We start from the raw sequence: 17,916 nt of genomic DNA on the forward strand, positions 1-17,916 counted from the left end.
TGATCTGTTTTTATGCATTGCAATCAGTGAACTTAGTGATGTTCAAATTGTCCATCTTCGGCCATCTATCGAGTTCTGATATATCATATTTTCATTATCACTTACTACAAAGTATTCTAAAATTCCGATACTATTTCTACAAAGTATTCTAAAACTCTGATACTATTTCACCTTTGACCTATGCATTATTTAAAAGTATGGTTTCCGTGCTTGCTTCGGCAGCACATATACTAAAATTGGAATGATACAGGGAAGATTAGCATGGCCCTTGTGAAGAGTAACATGCAAATTCATGAAGCATTCCATATTTTAAATTAAAAAAATAAATAGATAAATATATAAATGTATGGTTTCCTTTTAAATATTCAAGAATGCAAAATTTTTACTAATTTTAACTTATTTCTAATTGACAGCTTACTTAGTTGCATCGTGCTTCAAAGATTACTGTCATTTGAAACCAATATTTTGAAATTTGTTGAGTTGTCTTATGCGTCCATGTATAGAGATCTACAAACTTATTCTATAAAAGGCCAGATAGTAGATATCTTAACCTTTGTGAGCTGTATTTTTTCTCCACCTTATCAGTTTTTACTTTATATAATTTGCTATTTTATTAGCTACACATAAGTTTAGAATTTTTATATTTTCTTCTTGAATTGAGCTTTTAAAAAACTATTATGAATCTCTCCCTTTATACTTAATAATTTTTAGTCTTAACACCTATTACTTCTGATAAAAATAGAGCCACATCAGCTTTCTTTTGGTTCATGGTTGCCTGTTACATCCTTCTTTGTCTTTTTATTTTCAAACTTTACTTGTTTTCCTATTTTTGGTGATTCTCTTAAGCATTGAATAATTAGGTTAAAAAAATTCTTTCTGGCATTATCCACTTTTTTTTACTTAGAAGCATACTTGATTTGTATATTGGGATTACAGATTTATCTGAATTTGTTTATACCATGTCATTTTAAATGTCTACCTGTCCCACTTTTTCTGTTTCTTTTTTTCCTCTTTTTACAGCAGACACAGTAACCATCAGTAAATATTCCATATGCTGTCCTATCTAAACACTTGTGTTTAGGGGAGGCAACATGAACAATCTGGAGCCATAGAAATGAAAGTGGCGAGGCGCCTGGGTGGCTCAATGGATTAAAGCCTCTGCCTTCAGCTCAGGTCATGATCCCAGCGTCCTGGGATCGAGTCCCACATCTGGCTCTCTGTCCTCCTCTCTCTGTCTGCCTGCTTGTGATCTCTGTCCGTCAAATAAATAAATCTTAAAAAAAAAAAGCTTCTGGAAAAAAAAAAAAAAGAAAGAAATGAAAGAGGTCTATGCCATTTCTGGTCCGAAGCTGGGAAGGGTGGGTTTGGGTTCTCCACACCTTCTTTTATCCAGTTGCAACAGCTTACGACATGCTGGAGGGCAAGACCTTCGTCAGTCAAGTTCTTCAGTGACTGTGCAGAGCAGATTCCCCCAACTGCCTGCAGTGGTGTGTAGCGAGAGTGAGAGGGAAGCTTGGATGGTGTTACGTCTGTGAGATGCTGAAGTTTATTGATCATCATAGCATAAAATAGCCCACTGTAACCAATATGTTATCTTAAAATCTTTGGAATGATTGAGTCATTTTTTCCCCTTTTTTCATTCCCCTTGGTTTGTATTTGGTCTGTTTTTATTTATTTTGTGTTTAGTGTGTATGTATGGGGGTGGTTGTATGTGTAGATTTCCATTACTGTTTGGGAGCCTAGCATAGCGCTGAAAGTATGTTTTCTTCTGGTCCTGTTGTTTTATTTGTACAGCCAGATCCTTCAGAGTGTCTAGAGCTCATGCTGCTGCAAGGAGAATCACTTCTCCTTTTTCTTGCAAAAACACAGGTGCCCAGCGCCAGTCTCCAGGAACACACACCAGGTTAAGCAAACCTGCTCTTGTTGGCCAGATGTGTTTCTGAATTCAAATACTTTGGATCTAGAAAAGTAATAGAGTGCACCCCTGAATTAAATATTTAAATAAATCAGCTGCCAAACATATGAGTATTCAGAGACTAGGGTAATTACAGATAATCAAATAGCCTCCAGTGCTTCACATCAGTTTCTGCCACCAAATGGGTTATGTAAAAATTCATTTTCCAAGTTATCTGGATTATGAACAAGGGAATCTTGACCTGTGTCTCTTTAAATAAGCTACAAAGTAATTAACCAATTTACTGGTTTATTGGTGATATTCTAGTTCTGAGAATCAGTTCTGGCCACTTTCTTGACATTAGTGTTTTCCAAGGCTCATTAGCCACAATGCATTTCATATTGTCTTTTTTTTTTTTTCCTTTAAAGATTTATTTATTTATTTTAGAGGGTGGGGAGGGGCAAAGAGAGGAGGGGGAGAGAAGCCTAAGCAGACTCCGTAATGAGCACAGAGACTGACACAGGGCTCGATCTCATGACACTGAGATCATGACCTGAGCCAAAATCAAGAGTTGGACCCTTAACTGACTGTGCCACCCAGGCACCCCATTTTATTGTCTTTTATTAGCAATATCGAAATCACCACATGGAAGCCATTCCCTGGTGACCCCATTTCAGCATAATTTTTACTGATTATAAATTTAAATTTTAGATACAGAATTTTAAGGATATTTATTACATCATCATGCTTTCATACCAGACCAGCTGAAATAGTGAAAAGATCTGGAAGCCACAGTGTATAAAGGATTCTTGAAGAAACTAAGTACATTACGGGGTTGAAAATCATGGAGACTATCGGGTATATTAAGAACTTTTAGAATATTCAACAGAACTTTAGAAGCCTCTTATCCTGACATTCCGCCCAATAAAGAATCCTGTCCTGAAGTCGCCCCAGTAGTTAACCACTGCTGTCTTCTGGAACAACTTCTGTCTTCTACTTTTTAAGGCATTCCTCCACATTATTTAATTGCTAAACTAATAGGTGGCTTTCCCTTATACTGAGAAGTTTCTTCCTCTTACCCATACCCCATCCAGGACAAACACACACACACACACACACATACACTCACACTTTGTTTTTTCCAGGATAACTATACCCAGTTTCCTCAAACCTTGAAAGAACAGAAATGTTCAAATTGCAAGTTTCACAACTGAAATCCAGAAGTGGAGGGGACAAAATGATAGAGTCAAACTCACAGTAAGAAAGAATTTTCTGAGGGGCGCCTGAGTGGCTCAGTTGGTTAAACATCTGCTTTCAGCTTGGGTCATGATCCTTGAGATCCTGCCCTGCATCAAGAGGGCGTTCAACGCAGGTGGGGGGTGGTCCGCTTCTCCTCCCTCTGCCCCTCTCCCCCAATACTCATGCTCTCATTCTCAAATAAATAAATAAGATCTTAAAAAGAAAGAAAGAAAGAATTTTCTGACAAGTTTTTCAGTAATGAAGTATACTCCTTTCCAGTGTGGGCAACATCTCATTTTAGCAGACATCTAGCAGAGTAGCGGACCATTTGATCTGAAGAACTTTCTGCTGTGAGAGAAAGGCATGCAGACCTCCGAGATTGTCCGAGATTGTCCCCACTTCCAAAACTGCTTCAATCTTTGATTCTAAAAGGTTGGGAAATGATGAAACAAAACTTCTTCTCCAGTTCTCTCTTCCTCCCCTAATGAATCATTAACTTCACATTAAATCATCCTTCCTAAGAAAAGTTCTGAGTTTGTTATACCCAGCTGTCTTTTAGTCAGTGTGAACTTCTTAAAAGGCAATTTTTACAAAATTTCCAGTGGAGATGCCAAATATTGATTTGTGGTTGCCAGATAGAATGTGTGTCCTGTTCTAATCTGTAGTGAAGTATGTTTCATAAAGCCAAGTTGGATTCCAAAGAACATTTTTTTGTATTTTGAGTTGGTATAGACATGACAGTATGGCTTTATTGAGGTTGACTCTTTTGTCATGTGATACATTATGGCTTTGTTGTCAAAAATACGTTGGCAATTTAAAAATAAAAAAGCTTTAAAAACAAAAATCTTGCTACAAAAGGCAGATATACTGTAAGAGACTTAAAATTGCACAGAAATATATCACAAAGTGCAAAAGCTTCTATACACAAATCTCACTATATGCCAAATAAAATTCTATAGAAGCCTTATTATATGACCTGATCTGGATTGGGTATTGGTTGACAATTGATTAACTGCAAAAACTGCTTAAAATAGCACACACATTTCAGAAGCCTGTATTTTACCTTAAAAGATGTAAATACTGTACATGTGTTTTGCTTTAGGGCAGAAGTTTTAGATTTTGAAAACTTTCATTACCTTTTTGTTTTTAAACATGGGTCTGTGGATTACAGTGGCACATCTTTCTTTCGTAAACTACACCCATAATTCCTGGTTTATGATTTCTTCCTTGAGTTTCTTTAAAGTGAATCAAGGACTTCAGATCACATACAAAGTAATTCAGTGCCGAATCCTAGACTTTGCATTTTTCTTTTTCAACCTTTTATATTTGCCTCCCCACAACCAAATCAACAGCTATTTCAAGTACTCAACCCCTTTCTAGGCTTTGCATATCCCGAACTTAGTATTCACAGAAACCACAACTCTTTCTCTTTTTACACAGCGTCATTTTGTTCAATATTTAATTAATTTAGATCATTAAAACAACAAGTACAATGGGTAGAAACCAGTCAGGGAACAAATAGGAGTGCTTGATATACACAGAACCTAACTGGAGGGAGAAGATGTGCCCAGAGCACACTAGAGAGTGTCTACCAATGGCTGGTATGGCTATGCTATGGGCACGTGGTGTGCTCTGGGCACTAAAACGTGTCCACCATGTTTTATGGAAGGAATGAGAAGCATGGGCTAGCCTAGAGAGCATGTAAAGAGGTGTTTCTTTAAGAAAGCTACTCTAAAAAAAAAAAAAAAAAAAAAAGAAAGCTACTCTAGTGTCAAATGTGCCCAAAAATACAATGCAGGGGTTACTGGAATGATCATGGCTAGCTCTACGGTACCTTTGCGTGAGATAGAAAAAGGCACTCTCCCAACGCAGGGTTTAATGAGGGAAGTATAGGCTAAATTTCAGCCTCCATTCACCCCTCTGCATGGTGACACTTTGGGTACGACCTATGTAACCAACCTATGTACGACCTATGTAACCAACAGGGTACGACCTATGTAACCAACAGCCTATGAGGGTACGACCTATGTAACCAACAGCCCTGGCTCCTGGGTACGACCTATGTAACCAACAGCCGACCTATGTAACCAACAGCCCTGGCTCCTGGGACAGAAGATGCATTACAGCTGGGGGAAGGGAGATGGGCTGATCTGTATGCATGCATGAAAAAGATGGGGCAGAGAAGTAGGAAGAATGGGAGAGAGCTGACTTAGACGGTAGGAAGACTTCAGTCCTGGGAGAGATTTTGTGACAACTAATAAGACTGTCTTGCCTAGCCAACCTGCAGATTGTTTTACTTGTGGGAGAAAATTCTTTTAGCAGAAAGGCAAGTATAGTCTCTACTCATTTTACCATGGGTTTCAGGATTGCTCTCAGCTCCACCCACCAGCTACTCCACCAGCCCTGCTACTCCACCTCCCCTGCTACTCCACCAGCCCTGCTACTCCACCTCCCCTGCTATTCCACTTCACTGCTACTCCACCGACCCTGCTACTTTACTTGCCCTGCTATTCTACTTCTTCTACTACCACTGCTCCCAATTGCCTTAAGAAGGTTGCTAAGAAGATCACTAAGTCTGTGGACTTTCAGAATTCTCCTTACTGACCTTGGAGGCTTTTCTGCTCCATTAAAAAATTTGTCTACCTATTAGTTGATACCTGGAGCTCCTTTCACAGATAGGACATTTCATTCTAGAATTCATTATGAAAAACAACATGAAAAGGCATGGTTGACATAGCACATCGTAAAGTTTATTCATACTCAAGTGTTAAGAGTCAATGAATTAACAAGTATAAATGACTGACATGGAAAAGAAATTAAAAAGCAGGTCTCTTAAAGCAGAGTGGGAAGACCAAGAAGAGGGTACTATGGAAAGTAAACTAAAATCCCTCAGTTCTGCAGTCATATTCGTCTTCAATGGAGACGGACAGAGAGAAGATGATTATAAAATTGATTTGTCTCATTTATTTTGCTTCTTGGCTTGTGTTCTCTCTTGCCTTTTGGTATTAGATCTCAACCTTTGAGTTCTATGACTCCACGAAAACTTCCAATCAGCCTTGAAGATTTTTTTTTATAAACACAAGTATTATTAAAATAAGGTAGCTAATTATAAGGCAGTTCATTTACTGAGCATCAGTTTATTTTTTTAAACTACAGAACTTAGACACTGAAAGGGATGGATCCTTCTTCTTTTTACTCTCAGCACCTTGAACTCTCAGCACTGCCGATGCCTAGGTGGCCTAAGTGCTTGTCCCCACCCTGTCATCTGTGGTTTTTAGCTTAGTTTCAGTGCACTTCGTTTCACTCACTGTTGGAATAGTGGAAGCCATTTCACCACTGTTCTTACATTTTATAAAATCAAATGGTTAACCGAACACTTTCTTCCTTTCTTTTTTTTAAATGTTCTTTCTTAGAATTATATTTATTTATTTTATTATTATTATTTTATTATTTTAAAGATTTTATTTATTTATTTGACAGAGAGCAGTAGAAGGAGAAGGTAAACGAACACTTTCATCATTTGAAACAAATAATCACGCCTTGTCACACTGATTATCTTTTTAAAACTCTTTAATGCCAACAGGTAAGAATGTAGCTCTTTTTCCTCTCTCATTGGAATTCGCGTACTTACAGCAATAGATGGAGAACATCCTTTGTTCTGGGGTTCTCACGCTTTCTAGGTTCTCAGTCAGAGGGCTGGGTACAACACAGAGTACAGGGCATCATTTAGGTCTGGGATGAGACCTGAGTATTTGCATTTCTAACAAGTTCTCCTGAGCTGCTGCTGATGATCTGGGAATAACACCTTGAAAATCACCCCAAACACCTCACTTCATGCTGAGGAAACTGAGTCTTAGAGAACTGAAGCGATTGGCTCACAGTGAACCAGCCTATTAGTGGCAGCATCCTGGCCTTCTGACTTTCATGAGCTAAACACGTAAATTTTTGTTTTAATGTTATCAACTGACTACATTACTCCTTCCTTACGGTTTTGGCACCTGTCAGGATCTCAAAGATCATTTTGCCACTTCTCTCTACTAATCTTTATAGTGAAGGCACACACAGCATTCTGAGTGAATTCTCTGGACTTGCCCAGAACCAGTCGTGTCCCCCCCCCCCCCCCCCCCCCCGCCAAGAGAAAGTCCCATGCCTCAGTCTTGGTTCATTTTCCTTTGGAGAAAAACTTTTGCTGAATGCTTAAACAGCAAATTCTTGGTAAAACTCCCCAGGTTGCATTTCGGTTTGGGGAAGATTCTTTTCTCTCTCCCTTCCTCACTCCCTCCCTTTCTTTTCTTTTCTTTTTTTTCTTTTCTTCCTTTCTTTCTTTCCTTCCTTCTTTCTTCTTGCCAAGTCTAATTGCTTCAGATAATTGCTTCAATCTCCTGTTAATAAGTTCTCAGGCAACCTTGAGAAATCTTGGCCTTCCTTCACACAGCTTCTGTCACTGTTGTTCAAAAGAAATAAAGCTGAAGAAGAAATCTCTTATGATGTGTAAGTATATTTTCTGATCAGTTTTGATTTTAGTCTCTATTTGGTGGCCTCCTTTGTTCTGTTCGCCGCTACTTTCCCATCAGGCTCTCATCTCTAGAGAAGCAAAGCCCTTGGGTGCCTTCCTTGCTCTGTCTCCTCGCCTTACTCTAGTTTTCCATGGGAGCCTCTCTCCTGTGCCCTTATTATGCATGGAATCTCTCGCTTCCTTCCACTTCCTCCCTTTAATAATTTCTTACCCACATCTCTTGACTTTCAGTCAGTGGGCTTCTCTAGCTTATCCACTGGTTGACATCATCCTTGTCTCTCTTCCTGCTTGAAACCTAATTTTCTCAGATTGTGCACTTCCTTTCCAAATCTCTTTGGGAGAAAGTATGAGGGGGAGAAAGGAAGATATGGATGGACTGAGCACCCTCAGATCAGTTCTATTAGCCCTGTTATGTCAGAAAACTTGGTGTGGACAGGTGAGTCACTTGGCTTCTCCATGTCTCGCTTCCCTAGCTGTGACACCCAGACAGGTCCATCGAGCCAGGTTGCCAATTCCTGTGCTGCCAATGAATTGAAATTGTGTAAACGGACTGAAGCAGGGCTAGGGGAGCTGGGGGATCTGTGCAATAGCCAAAGGGCTTTGCTGCTGCTGGGTGGGCTGTGTGGGGGAGGGGTGCGGGGGGAGGGGGGCTGTGAAATGCTGGCCAGGCAGAGTTGCCAGGTCTTCTCGTGTTTCAAGAATGACTAGATTTTTAAAAACTGTGAGCTCTCCTTTTTTTTTTTTTAGTGTGGATCACTGATTCACGTAATGAACCAAACAAAACCCATCTTGTCTTTGAGCCTGATTTGGCCCAGGTTGCCAGTTTGTGATGTTCATATGACATGGGACCCTTCAGTTCCTGGCAAGTTCATGACACTTCTCTGTACCCTCTTTTTCCTTCTGTAGCTAGAAGCAGAAGACGGAGACATCTAGGAGGTGGCTGAACTACACACACACACACACACACACACACACACACACAGGCCTGGCTTTCTGAATCACCAAATGGAAGAAATCCTCCAAGGAGCAGGAACACCCATCCTGGCCTGTGATGTCAATAAGAAATAAACTTTGATTTTATTTATGGTACATGTTGCCAGCATGTATTTGTTACCACAGTGAATACAATCCTAATTAACACACACTCTTATCTGTGTTGTTCTAAGGATCGAAGGAAGTATTATATGTAAAACTCTTAAAGGAGTGTCTGATATATAATAAGCATGAAGTGTATGTTAGCTAGTCTTATGATTTAGAATGGCCTTTTTTCCCCTTTAAACTATTTTATTTATTTATTTATTATTGTATTATGTTAGTCACCATATAGTACATCATTAGTTTTTTTTTAAAGCATTAGTTTTTGATGTATTGTTCTGTGATTCATTGTTTGCATATAACACCCAGTGCTCCATGCAATCCGTGTCCTGCTTAGTACCCACCACCAGGCTCACCCATCCCCCCCATTCCCCTCCCCTTGTAAAACCCTCAGTTTCTTTCCTGTAGTCCATAGCCTCTCATGGTTCCTCTCCCCCTCTGATTTCCTCCCCTTCATTTTTCCCTCCTGCTTCTAATGTCCTCCATATTATTCCTTATGCTCCACAAGAAAGTGAAACCATATGATAAGTGACTTTCTCTGCTTGACTGATTTCACTCAGCATGATCTTCTCCAGTCCCATCCATGTTGATGCAAAAGTTGGGCATTCATTGTTTCTGATGGCTGAGTAATATTTTATTGTATATATGGACCACATCTTCTTTATCCATTCGTCTGTTAAATGGTCTTTAAAAGTAGCCTTGGGCAGGTGATCCCCAACTTTTGTCTTCGCAACTTAGAACATTGTACTAGAAAACATCCTGAGGGTCAATCAATCCAGGTTTTGTCACTTTAGAGATAAGTAAACTAAGTCCTTGAGAGGCCAAATGTCTTGCCATGAAATCACTTTGCCAGTAGTAAGTACTTTAGTATGGGTTAGTGGATCTATTTTACCCAGGAAAAAGCCAGCTGCTATAGGAACGGGATTGGAGGGGGAGAAAGGGTGTAGATGCTTTTGGAGCTGGGTTATTACTTGGAAAGGAAGGCCTGGGATTGGGGCCCTTGGCAGCCAAAAAAAGGAACAACGGATACCTGGTGAGCGGCGCAGAAGAGGCAAGGTTGAACTACACAGTAACATTTCATCTCATTACCAAATACAATGATTCATCCAAAGTTGCTTAGAAAAAGGTAATGAGGGGCGCCTGGGTGGCTCAGTGGGTTAAGCCGCTGCCTTTGGCTCAGGTCATGATCTCAGGGTCCTGGGATCGAGTCCCTCATCGGGCTCTCTGCTCAGCAGGGAGCCTGCTTCCCTCTCTCTCTCTGCCTGCCTCTCCATCTACTTGTGATTTCTTTCTGTCAAATAAGTAAATAAAATCTAAAAAAAAGAAAAAAAAAAGGTAATGAATGTACTTTGGATAGTCATTAGCACCAGGTCCCTTCTCTGCAAAGGACCCCAGAAAAGGCCCTGTGGAAGAGGCGATGATGAGGGCTTCTGGCTCCTCTACCCTGGCTGACCGCAACAGACCTGTCCACCTCAGCCGTGCTGGGCCCATCTGCAGCTTCTCTTAGAACCGACGTGAAATCGGCTCTCTGGGAGTTTGTGTTAGCTGCCAGAAGCTGATTGCTCCGTAGCATTGTGCCTGGAGGCAGCTTTATGGCCTGGGAAAAGCCATGCACAGGCCAAAATCAGAGAACAGATATTTTGAAGACGTGAAAGGATCTGGTCTGTAGAGATAAGAATGGAGCAGATATTCTGAAAACACCAAAGAACAGAGGCGTGTGGCTCCAGCACACAAGGAGCTCTACCCCTGGCCTGACAGCTCCTCTCAGCTCCACTCCCCTTCCTGGCCTTTGCTCCCAGAAAGCTGGATTCGACAATGTTTTCGAAGGGCTCTCTGTCCTTAAAGATAGAACTGCCTTTTAAAAATCTGAGCTAGCTGAGTTAGTTTCTGACCCTTCCATCAAGCAAATCTCTCAACCTTATTTGTTTACTTCTTGTCAGGTAACCCAATAAAGGCTCGCCTCTGCCCAGAGGGAAGGAGTTACAGAAGTAGCTGTGGCTGCTGTCTTCCAGGTTCCAGTTTTAAGAGACGGGATGTGATGCTCTTTTGAAGAGTCTAATTTTCTACAATCATCTTAGGAGTGATTGGAATTGACAAGGTTGAATTTTTCATTTTTCTACCATAAGAGATCAAGTAAATCACATTTTTAAATAGTATCCTATTCAGAATTTTTGAGGTGGGGGAAGGGGTTGAAAGGGAATTTTTCTTCATGATAATAGTAATATTAACATAAATTATTAACATACTATTAACATAATATATTATAATTAACATTATTAACAATATAAATTATAAACATAACAACAATATAAAATATAAACATAAATGTATGTTCATTGTCAAACCTTTGATCATATAACTAAAGAAAAGAAAAAAGTCTAAAAAATAAAATCAGTTCTCCCACTAACAAACAACCATCATTAATTTTAGGATAAAATTCCAACTATGATGAAAATATGATTACATTGGTATCTTGAATTATCCTCAAAAATTCCTGCAATTTTACTGGTTCTATTCCTATATATTCATATATGTCTGTGCTTATAGACATTTCCCCCCAGAGTTCACTGAGAACTAGAATTTGATTCAGTGGGAAATACTTTTGAAATCAGATTTCTTTATTCTTTCCGATAACCAATACATGTACTTGCTTTATTCAGTTCCTTTGTTCTTTAGGAAATGAAATCGTTAATGTGATAAAGATACTGTGCATGTCGTAGAGACAGGCGATTTTAACCATGTCCTTAATTCTTCGTGTTCTCTCACCTGTTTCTTATCAGCAATTTAATGGAAGCAAACATTTTTAAAAAATTTTTTTAGATTTATTTATTTATTTGTGAGAGAAAGAGAGCACACAGAGGGAGAGGGCAGAAGCAGGCTCCCCGCTGAGCAGGGGCCTGATGTGGGGCTGGGTCCCAGGACCCCGGAATCATGACTTGAGCCAAAGGCAGATGCTTAACTGAGCCACCCAGGTGTCCCTAGAAGCAAGTTCCTAGTTGTCCTCTTGTGTTTTCTGTTAAGACACGAAATCTAAAATGACTTCAATTCCAAAAGCATCTTCTTGGTCACTCTAGAATCAAGATCTGTTTCATCCCCTTCTTGTTCTTGGCTCTCCTTTCTCTTACTTCTGTTGATTTTCCAAGATCAGATAATTCATTCTATTTTCCCTTGGGTCTAACATTTATTACCTTTGTTCCTCTGATCATTTTCCCTTGTTGGATTTAATGGATTCTCTCATTTTATTTGTCATATTTTTAAAATGAATTATCCTGATCCCTTGTTACTTTCTATTCACACCATGGATTTATTTTTTTAGTGAAACTCTACTCTTTTAAATAATCAAAGTAGGAATAGAGCTATAAGCTGTGAGTGCTTCGCTTTCTTGCACACATATGATTTTTACCATTAGCTTTACTTCTCTCTCTGTTTTCCGTGAATAAAGGGGATACAGTCGAAATGCTAAATTTTCTAAAATCTAGTTGATTCTCCATTGTGGTTTTTCTGAGTTCTTTTCACTCTTAATTCCAAACTTTTTTGGAGGGGTCCTTTTAGGAAGACAACATTCTCTTAATTGGTTGCCAGGCCCTGATGTTCCCAGTCTGCTTCATCATTATCATTTTTTTAATCAGAACTCACAATTTACTTGTTATGCGAACATCTAGCTCAAGTTTTTCTGGGAGACTGAAGGATTACCTACTTAATCTGATTACACTTGACTGGAAATCATCCTAACTGAATTTCAGAACTTTCAGCTCTTTTCAGCAGCGGTGACAAGTGGAATATAAGAAAGTCCTTCAGGATTCATTCTGTGAACAGATATTTATGGAACTTTAACTATGTGCTGGGCACTGTTCACCTATGAAGAGGATGGACATGATGCCTGCTCTCAAGGAACTCATGGGCTCCTGGGAAAGAAGAACAGATGTGTTGCAAGGTATGGTGTTAGCATAAGTGACGGGGGCAAGCACAGTTTTAGAGGAGGTGGGGAATGACAGAGAAAGGACATGTGTGCTAAGACTTGAAGGAAGAGAAAAGTTAAGTAGGGAGGAGGGTATTTTAGACAGAGGAAAGAACTGAAAAAAGGTTACAGAGGCATGACAAGGGATGTTTAGGGGACGTCCCCAAATTTGACATATCTGGTGATGGCGTCTGCGCTCCCGGGGTGTGGGGGGTTCGGGGGATATGGGAGAACATGCAATCCGATTAGAAATGGTTTGTGTGCCATGCTGAAGGGTTTGCACATTGTCCTGGAGTTGCCGAGAATTCCTGAGGAATTTTAAGCAGACATGTTAACGATCAGATCTGGGATCTGAAGGAGTGCTCTCCCAGTGGGGTATGCCAGCAGGGATCATGGGGTCAGTTTTCACAGGTAGAGAGGAGGTTTCTCACGGGAGCTAAGCCTACCACCAGGGAAGGTCAGAGGGACCAGCACCACCCACCAACCCTTGAACGTTTTCCTCTTTTTCTCCTTCTCTGCTCTTCTTCCTCTCCCCACAGTCTCCTCCCTGCCTTTAACATTCTCTTAAGCTCTTAAAACTTAAACGGGTTCACAGATAGTCTTTTTTAAAATGTCAGTAAAAACTTCCTGATTTAGTTGTGAATGCCTTGTCTTTTTCCCTTTATGGCTAATGTTAAATTACTTACTGGCTGAATTACCTTTCATGGATGCTTAAAGCTCCTGCTTTCCCTTCTGCCACCTGAAATTCTTTATCACTGTCCATTATTACCACCAAAATGGGGGGGGGGCGCAGAAATTCAAGTAAATTGATTTTACTATTGACTTGTGGTCCTTGTAGTGAGTTTATCAGTAGAATATAAAAGCTACAAGTGACCTTAATGTTTTTCATAATGTCTTCCAAGCTTAGGTTATGACCCATAGGTAGGTCATGAAATCAGTTTAATGGGTCATAACATGCATTTAAAAAAGAGGAAGAAACAGGACATAACCTGATAGAATAGAAAATAACAGAGTGCCCTGAATATACTAAGGATCGATATTGTTACATGGAACTTTTATTTGTCATAGCATAATGTTTATTCATGCAGATAATATAAAATACGTGTCTTACTGTGGGTCGTAATAAAAATTAAAATTTTAAAAATAAAAAACAGTTTTAAAAGGTTAGAAAAAGACTAAGATCAATTTTTCCCCCCACGCTGATGATTGAAAAATTGAGAAACAGAGAAGCTGACTCGTTCATGTCCATGATTTCGAGGCTACTGCAAGATTTGAACTTAGGTCTCCCAGATAGTCTGCTCTTCTCTGAACAAAAGTTGATGAACCACCTCACGTAAGGATAGGACATTGAGGATTTCACTTACTTAATTTACCCTTGAGACCACATTGTGAAAGAAAATCAAAAGTTCACAATGTGTTGTTCTCTTAATATTTATGAGGAAACACCATGGTTTTTTTTTTTTAATTTTTGATTTTTGGGTTTTTTTTTTTTTTTACTTTGTATTCTAGATGAGCTCTAGACTTTGATAGGTTTGATGCCTTCATTATCCTTTTTTAAAATTCTTTTTTTGTGGATGATTTTGATATATATTCATATGTATATATCAAATAAAGATAATCTAGCTCTTACCGGTTCTCAGCTGAATGGCTGAATAATTATTTAGGTCTTCTCTCCCATATTCCATAACCACCTTGAAAAATAAACATTTCAGAAGGTTTAGAGGCATTTTTTACTTTTATTCAGGAAAACATCAGGTTCTTCTAGCTTTAGGATTCTACTGCTTTAAACTTTCTAATGAATTTGTCTAGATTTTCTCCTCTTTTTTTCTAAGAAATTAAAGTCTTCTTTTTTTTTCACACAGTATTCTGTGACTTAGTTTCAGCGAGGTATAGAGGCACAGTAAAGAACGCTGAATTAGGAATCAAGAGACCTAGGTCCTGGTCCTTCTTGTCATCCAATTTATTGTTTGAATTTTAGCAGGTCCCATAACATCTTTGGGCCTTGGCTTCTTCATTCGAAAGTGAGTCTAGTTGTTGTAATCACTTAGTATTTCCTAATCGTGTGGAAGTTATAGATTTATTTCCAAATATGAGAGAAACTATTGCCCTAGAAATTTGCACATGAATATAAAGAGACATGTTTTTGTGTAAAATTATATGAAGTTCCTGGATTTTTATAACCCACTTATAGGTTTACAGTTTCAAAAACCTGCTTTAAATAACTTCCTATATGTCATACAATTCTCTACATCTCCTCTTTCGAACTTCCTAAGGAATTTCTGATTTTGCTTCCTTCCTGTTTCCTTAAGGATATCCTCAGAGTTCTAGGACTGCTAAGGCTGACTGGACATGTGAGCAAGCTAGACCGTCTGTTTCATTTTCTCTCAATCTATTGTCTTCACTCATCAGCCCATCTCATGTAGTAACTCAATAGTGTTTTTTTTGAACAGTGACAGGAACAATACCTCCTTAAAATCCACTTCCCATCTAGGAACACTTTATTCATTCATTCTACAAATGTGTATTGAGCAATACACATCTTTTTTTTTTTTTTAAGAGATTTATTTATTTGAGTGAGAGAGGGAGAGAGAATGAGAGAAAGAGCATGAGAGGGGGCAGGTCAGAAGAAACAGACTCCCTGCCGAGCAGGAAGTGGGATACCATCCCAGGTCTCCAGGATCATGACCTGAGCCTAAGGTAGTTGCTTAAGCAACTGAGCCACCCAGGAGCCCCAGTACTGAGCAACTTCTTGAGTCAGGCACTGGGTTCCATGTTGAAGATATAATGACAAATAAGATGGACAAATGCCATTTTCTCAAGAGGCTTACATTCTACTGGAGAGATTGACCAAAAAAAAAAAAAAAGAAAGAAAGAAAAATGTTATCAAAGAAGTTGATAAAATCACCTCCAATTCAATGAAATGTGTGGACTTTGAGGCCAGGTTGTCAGAGCTAAAGTCTCACTTCATTACAGTTTGTACACATCAGCCACCACTTGTGTGCTCCTTCAGATTCCCTAGCTTCACTCATCTCCAGGGTCTTTGTCTGTGAAGAGAAGGAAAACCGATTTCCCCTCTACCTTTGTAGGTTTACTGACCAAGCCCTTCACTTAAACTGGTAAGAAACAGATTAGCAAGACACAGAGGAAGAAAGATCTGGTTGCGTACACATGCGTGGAGACTCACAACAAAATGAAAACTCGAGGAGGTAGCTAGATGATTGAGGCTTTATATACTATCTTAGTCTAAACAAATGAAAAGAGGTTTGAACTTCTGGGTAGGGGAGGCAAGTTATAGAAAAGAGAAGGAAGAAAATATACAGTAAGTAAGGGTTGTCTTGTTATGTCTCTCAAGAGAGCTGTCTCTGGGTATAGCTCTGTCCCTGGTAAGAGACAGCTTTACAAATGGAAATTTCCTTTTTAAATGTAAATTTCCTTTACAAAAGGGAAAATTTGTACTCTATTTTTAGGTACTTAGGAGGAGGTAAAGAGCTTTCCTCGCAATTGCCTTTAACTCAAAATAATCCATGTGACAAAGAGGCATAATTTGGGGGTGGGATATTCTGATATCTTTCCTTTTGCCCATTGAAACTTATTTTTTTTTTCCGGGAAGGGACATTTCTGTGGAAACAAAAAGGAAAACAAAGGTAAATAAATGAAGAACATTATAAACCCAATTTTGGACCAGGTGAAGTCAGTCAAAAAGATTTCTAGAGGTTGAGCTCGGAATATCTTTAGATGGTAGGGTAAGGATGGCTGTGATGTTCCAGCTTCCAGTTTTTCTGGTTTGTGGTTTGTAGTGTGAATGTCTTTAGCAGTGGCACGTACATTAGTGTCAAAGACACGGTTATATTTCAGGGAAGAGCATGGAAACATCTTTCATTTACTTGTGGAGCCCTTTTAGATGTTCTTCATAAGGATCCGGGAAGTCGGATTTTAGTTCTCAGTGGCGCCAATTCAGAAGGGTGAGAGAAAAATTGGAAATGTTAATTACTGACAAAATGTACAAAACAGCAGGAGCCAATTTACAAGGAGGTGAAAAAGCTCAATGGGAGCAAACATAGATAGAATTCAACAACCCACAAGGATGTGCTATATTTTTTTATTGGAACATAGAATTTCTCTCTACAATCGCTCTAATTTCTATCAAAGATAATCAAAGTAGGATTAATTTGCAAAATAAATCTAGTCTCATTAAACTTGGCCTAATTATTTGCATAAGCACAGCAAAAATAGTAATTGATCATTTACGCTTTTTTAAGTCTGCTTTGCTGGAACTTTAAATAAGTGAATGTAGATTAGACTTTTAAAAGCCTCTTGAGGGTAAGAAGCCAAGTCAAGATCTTGTCATCAGTCTTCATCTGCAATCCTTATAGGTTTGGGCGAGTTCCTTCTTTCTTGAGATTTCCAATATATATGAAGTTTCCTGGGCCTGTTCAAAGCTATCTTCTTCCTTAATTACAAGGCCAGAAACCCAAAAGCCAGATGGATATTCCAAGAGGACCTCATAAGCATTGACTCCCTATAGTCAAACTTAGTTCCTTAAAACTGGTCATATCTGATTTTATGTGCACCATTCTCAACTATGACATTCCAGTCAAAGCCTTGTAATAGTAACCCAAGTTTCAAATTGTGTCATGTTTACAAGGAGAACAGATTCTTATTAAACTTATGCCAATAATTAAGTTACCATGAAAATAAGGCTATTCAAAGAGAGTTTCCAAATTCTGGAAGAATCCAGTAGGAAGAAAAAAGCAAATATTTCACAAAGGTATACTTTAACATGTTGCTGTAAGTTACCGATAGCTTAAGAGGGATTCTTTAAATCTGGAAAAGGAAACATTAAAGAACCGGAGATATTTCAAACAAAAAGGCCATAAAAATTATAATCATGCTTATCAGTTCATTTAGTTCCATGAAAGTCATTCCTGTTTTGTTGGATTTGGGATTAGCAATTTTATGAATTCATCACTTTCTCCATTGGAGTTTTGTGAATCCTTACCCAGTCCAGTGGTATGTTATTAAAATTATCAGAATCTTGTACTTCAGACTACTTGCCAGAGTTTTTCCCATGAATCTCCTTGAAGAGGAGCATTTTCACTTTTATTTGATTGCACATGCTTTCAGAAAAACTAAGAGTACAACATTAATTGTATGTGAATGACAAAAGAATGTAAAATGGCCATGGTTAAAGATCTGATGAAAGTTCATTATGGT

The 17,916-nt window shown here is 38.9% G+C and overlaps 1 non-coding gene across 1 annotated transcript; it reads left to right on the plus strand.

Annotated features, from left to right (window-relative positions):
- The first annotated feature begins 206 nt into the window (after positions 1-206).
- On the plus strand, positions 207-312 carry LOC123390120. The gene has a single exon (XR_006604746.1). It is a non-coding gene; the product is annotated as a U6 spliceosomal RNA (small nuclear RNA).
- Positions 313-17,916: the final 17,604 nt, after the last annotated feature.

Source organism: Mustela putorius, unplaced genomic scaffold, assembly GCF_011764305.1.
Source record: "Mustela putorius furo isolate JIRA1106 unplaced genomic scaffold, ASM1176430v1.1 tig00537227_pilon_pilon_pilon, whole genome shotgun sequence".
In the NCBI taxonomy this organism is placed as follows: domain Eukaryota; kingdom Metazoa; phylum Chordata; class Mammalia; order Carnivora; family Mustelidae; genus Mustela; species Mustela putorius.